The sequence below is a fragment of the Daphnia pulex genome, chromosome 8, assembly GCF_021134715.1.
Source record: "Daphnia pulex isolate KAP4 chromosome 8, ASM2113471v1".
Classification (NCBI taxonomy): domain Eukaryota; kingdom Metazoa; phylum Arthropoda; class Branchiopoda; order Diplostraca; family Daphniidae; genus Daphnia; species Daphnia pulex.
This window is the reverse complement of record NC_060024.1, coordinates 12,131,408-12,137,560: the sequence shown is the minus strand read 5'-3', so window position 1 is coordinate 12,137,560 and position 6,153 is coordinate 12,131,408.

Sequence of the window (6,153 nt, the reverse complement as noted above, 5' to 3'; positions counted from 1 at the left end):
TATGTACGTGTGCTGTCGAGGTGACGAAAGAGCTTGTCCAAATGTGTAACAGCAACGATTCCTTTATTTTCTTTTCCTCTGGCGGCTGCTGCTGCTGCTGGACGTCTCCGTATTTTTTTTGTCGTTCGCCAATCAGCTGAGAGATGCGCTAACGAGAGGAGGGAAACAAGTGAACACACACACAAGTCTATAAGGAGGGGTGAAAAGAAAGAAAGAGCATATAGCATATACTATTAGGCGCCCAATTTGACCAAAATAGCTTTTTTGCGCCCCACTTGCCCTCCTCGGAGACGGGCCGACGTCACCTCCGACGTGAACTGATGCGGGGCCCCCCCGACAACGCGCAGGTTCCGGGGAATCGGGAGCTGGGAGAAGGAGGAGGTGCGGCGGGATCGGTTAGGTATTTGACTCCAAGGAGAGGGAGGGGAAGTTCCATAGAGGAGCATCTTCTCACATATATTTGAAAAGAAAGAAAAAAAAGGAATCCAGCATCAGCAAGGGCCGGATAGGAAATATTTCGTGAAAAGAAAAGATGGGCGGAATGTCGACTGCTGGGCTGGCCGGCGAGGATCTCTCTTTTTCAGCCCCGCCAGACACACACACACACACCAAAAAGTCCTTGCCTCCCACACACACTCCTATATATGTAGTAGTATTATATATATACACACACAACACGCTGATGTGTGTGTTGTGTGTATACTCTAGTCTATATAAGAGAGAGCGGTCGTCTTGTTCTCTCTGACGTCGTCGACGTCGTTGCAGGTGAATTTAAATTTAGAACTTTTTTTTTGGTTTCGTCCTTCTCTCTCTCATCTCCCCTTTTGTTACGTCGTCTATTTCTATTTTCTCTCTGCCGTTCTTCAATTCGTTCGTTCAAAGTCGTCCGTTTTGCCGGGCGGGCGGGCGCGGATGAGAATAAGGGCGATAACGACGCCACAGCGCTAGGCGGCCATCACCTGCAATCTCCTGGTCCATCCCTTTTTATATTTTTCTTTCCTTTTCTTGTTGTCCTTTTTTTGTGTTGGGTTGATCCGCCCGTCTCATTCCGTTGATGCGGGGCTGTGTATATGAGCTGCGCACGGAATGATAATCACGCAAGGCTGCCACCACCGTTTTGGTATTCAAATCATCACTCCACCCACACCACCCCATCTCTGACTACTACTACTGTGCTGGTGGTATAGCAGCGGCGGCAGATTTTCGCTCTGTGTGTCTGCTGTGTGTGAAAGAAATAATTTATTTACATTCTTTTTCTTCTTCTTCTTCTTCTTCCACCATTTTTATGATTACCCATTTATTTTCGTTCGCGCGCGGACTCTCGGCGGCGGCGGTGACTCTTCTTCTTCTTCTTCTTCCAGCACAACGTCAATGTCACCCGACTATATCTTTACTCGTCTATAGGGCGCGCGCGCTACTATACCCTGCGGCGCTATATCCGCTGTACAAGCGGCGTCCCATAGACTTTCATGCGCTCGACGCCCGTCGTCGTCGTCGTCGTCATTTTATTTTTAGATAAAAAATCCGACCGCGCGTCGCTTTTCGAGCTGATTTCTTTCGCCACAGTATTATTAGTATACATGTTCTATATTATACACACACACACTAATAGTCTAATAGGCTTCGTAGACAATTTAAATAACTCTCAGTCTCGTTATCATTTTGAAATATAATAGACGAGGATTACATTTTAAAGCGATATTCTATAGTTTAAATGTACATATACCGTGGTTTTTCTGCTGAGCGTGGACTGCATAAGAATGACCAAGATCAGCATCAGCATCGGCCAATCTAACGAATTTAAATATACATGAAATCTATGAGCTCGTGGGGGGAAAATATGCGGGGCGCGGCGAGATTGACGGATCGACACCATCGCAGGACTTGACAAGAAAAGGATCCAGCGCTAAAGGATTTATTCTCTATTTTATATTTGGTATGGGTAAGAATAAAGCTATAGCTATTTTCCATGGGAGGGATTTGATAGAAAATCTAGTCTCTGGAAATTACCAATTCAGATGATGAATTGATGATGATGATGATCATCTTCTTTTCCCCATTCAAAGTCAATCTCGTATGCTGCCTTTTAGAGCCTGTCGTCTCCCCCAATTTTGATTCGCTAATATTATCTAGATATAGTCGGCGTACACACATAAGGACGTTGCCTGCCTACGGCACACGTAATAGGTGCTGCTGGGACCCCCCCACACACACGAGGGAAAAGGAGGGCGCCATCAAAAAAGAGACGACGACGACGACACGATAATATAACAAACCGCAAAAGCCTCTCAGCTCCGGTCTGGGCCGGTACTGTTGTGTGTCTACGGCCTCGTTGGATGACGGATGCCCGTCACGTCGCACCAGACGAGCTGTGCATGGAGGGCAAAAAAAAGGAGAGCACAGCGAAAGAATTTCAAATGACACAACAACCAGAACAACAGGGGGGCGAAAGAAAAGAAATCTGAAGAAGAAAAAATCAGATGAATCTTCTTCTTCTTCTTCTTCGTATAAATCAATAAAAAAGGACCAAGTTATAACGATGAGAAAGAAAATATATAATCGAGTTCTTTTTTCTTCTTCAACTCCTAAACTAAAGGGAATTGAGGACATCAGTCGATGCTGCTGCCGGAATTGGCTCCCCCTGTGCCATCAGCGCACCACCGTCGACCGGCGGTGATGACTGTCAAATGTCCCGCGTGATTTCCACAGCCACCGATTTGTTCATCCGCTCCACGGTTCTTGTATAATAATGCGTTTTCGGGTTCCAAAGAAATTTCTATTCGCCATCGCCACAGCATTCCTTCGTCTATACATTAAAACCAATCGATATGTAGACGGACGCCCCATGCAATAGCGTGAGTTAGAAAATGTTTGACATTTTATCTGCTGTTGTGCCATTTTCCACCCTCTTGTTTTTACAGCTCGCAGGGAAGAATGAGAAGAAGAGAGAACATTATTATAGAGAATGAGAAATAACTCTTTGCGTCGTCAGGAACGCGCCAACCGGGTGTGGTGGCGGTATGGTTTTTTGAGGGGGGTTCCGGACGCGCGCATCATCATCAGCAGTTCTATATAAGACGGGAGGGGTTTGGTCGCCCGTCTATTGGAAGAACAAGAGGCCGTGATGACGGCAGACAGAAAAAATGGTTCTTTATAGATTCTACCCTCCTCTTCTCTATAGCTCGCAACAGACGACAGCGGGAGCAGCTCAGCAGCAGCCAGTGCTCAGCTCTACACAGCCAAACGAAGGCAACAAACAAACAAACAAGTCGAGAGAAATAACCATCGGCAGAACAAGAGGGGGAAATATATAGCAAACAAGAGAGAGAGAGAGAGAAAAACAAACGAAACGGTGATTCATCTCTCTCTCTGCTGTACACACGCAAAGACGGAAGAAGAGACAACAAAACAATCAGAAAGAGACATCATCACAATAATGAAAAATGGTAATGAACGCCCGACGACGCAACGTCGCCCCCCCTTCCTTTTTTTATCGGGCGGAGCTAGACGGAGAGAGGGCTCAACTCGAGCGACTGCCACACACTTTTTTCACGCCAGTTCCCGGTGGAAAGAAAATACAACAAATCAAAGGTTTTTTGAGGGGAGAAATAAAGAATAAGGCATCGATTGGTTTAACAAAAAAAGAAATAAAAAGCGCTTTAGGGGCTTTTGAGATGCGTATTAGAATAATAGAGAAAAAGAAAATGATGACTGGAATAACAGCAGTGCTCATAGTCGCTATATGGCTTTCTGCTGCGCTCCTCTGCTGGAAAAATATTAAAAAATAAGAGGACAAGACATTTGAATGCTGCGCCGCCGCTGGCGCGTGCAATAATAATAATAAGTTCGAGGGGTCGTGACAAAAAAAAGGGGAGAGATATAGAGAAGAGACTATAGTCGTGTGTGACGTCATTTACACCCACTCACCCCTATAGATGTATACAATTAAATTGATCTGAATAAATCAGACCAGCCTGCTGTGTGTGTGTTTCTTTTTCTTATAAGTTTATTCGGTCCTTATGTTTATGGTAATGACATCCTTGGTGGGAAAACGGTTGGGAAATTTTTTTCGAATGCATCCGCAGTCGGTGAAAAGAGAGATAAAAACGTGAGGTGGATGTGTCGTTTATCGATCAAAGTCACTCTTTCTTTTTTTTTGAATTTTTTGGCGCGATTATATTTGCGTCTTGAATTTAGTAGTAGCAATCGATTTACCTGCTGGGGGGAGATAGAGTCAAACGATTTGAATATATGGAATTTGGCTACATCATCACATGTGCATAAGTGGCTGCTGGGATGATATGATGCTGCCATTTCACGCGGAATCAATGATGACGATACATATATACGCTGGTATATAAAAGAAAAGAAGAAAAACCAAGAGCAGGAAATCTTGTCAAATGACCGCACCGATTGGCTCCCGCGTGATCCAAACCTTTTTTTTCCCGTCCATTCCACCATCATCGCACACGGCGGGTGGAAAAAGGGGGGGAAAGAGAGAATTGGGAGGGGGTTCTTCGTAAAAAAAGGTTTGGGGCCCGTAAAAAGTGAAGAACCCACTTAAGACGTCGTCGCGGTCGTCGTGCGGGACGATGGTAAATGGACGCGGGGATTGTGTTGGGCAGCAGTGGTGGGTGGGAGAGGAAACTGGTCTGCTGATATAATATAAAGAAAGTACTTGTGTCTACATATAAAGAGCTGCTCTCTATAGGACTATAAGGTATACATATATACTCATGTGCTATATGGTACTATATACCTATAGCCGCCCATTCTATAATAGCCCAAAAGGATAGACGCCAGAGCGTCCCATATAACGTCCTCCACACCGCTCTAAACATGTCCAATAAGTCGGTCGGTAGAAAGGCTCCTGATGCTGATGCTGGTTGGTGGTGTATAGCGCTCTTTTAATAAGAGCAGCTAGCTAGGCTATAGCAGCTCTATATATAACATATATATCAAGATTTTCTTTTTCTTTGGCGGATTGATCGAGACGACGGAATGTTATATATACGCGTGTATTATATTATTTGCACCCACACGAAAACTAGACGGCTGGTTATTTGTTTAGTATTTCTCTTTTTATATATATTATTATTATTATTTGCGCCTTATATATTCGCAGCTAGGGACGGAATGAAATGAAACGGCCAAAATGTCCTTTGACACAATTTTGGTCCTCCCTTTTGAGTCTAGATGTGTACATACAAACGCCGCTGTATTCTATTTGTCCGAGCGGCTTATGTGTCTACCAGTAGCCGCTGAGAACCTATATAGTATGAAAGCCACTCATCTCGTCTAGTTTTTCCCACTGTATAGAATTTCTCTATTCTATTGGCATTTCTATATAGGGGTTACACACCCACTCACGTGTGGAGATATGAGAGAGCGGTGGGGGAAACCTAATAGAAATGCCCGGTACTTTTGAATGTCACCCTCTTCATTCGCATCTGCCCTTTACATCTGCGCGTTATATACATCCCTTCCTCTCCGATTTTCTTTTATTACAAAAGAACATATATAAAAGACCTTTTTTCGAAAAAGGTTTTTCTTCCTTCGGGGCAGGAATCTCTTGCTGCCTACCAACTCAAACATTTTCGAAATATAAAATATCTCAACTCCATATGTGATGATGTTATATAGGCCCATGGGGTTATATTATTATATTCCCAGCGTAAATTAGAATATCCAGGAGGGGAAAGCGACGGATGACCCGGATTTATTTTTGAGAAATATAGGAATAGAAAATGTTGGTTATATAACTTTAAAGACTTTTCTTTGAATGTCTAATAGTTGTATAGAAGACGAAGAACGTCGAGAGAGGCCAAAAGTTTTGATTTCGATTGATTGTTGGGTGTTATATCCTCCATATTTTTCAATCCCGAAAAACTTCTTGCGTGCATTGTGAAAGAGATCAACTGATATCACAAGTCTACATGTACACACACACATTTATAACTGCGAAAAAGACGAGAAGAGGGGAGGTTATATATACGTGTAGAAAATGGATTTTTCTTTGAACAGAAGTTTTTGATTTTTTTTCTTATTTTCCTCCCTGATTTCGCGGGATATATAGACGTCGGCGGGACACACATAAGAGAATTCCGGCGTCTGGGCCCGCACGCGACCCCTTGAGGCAATGGCACCACTCAA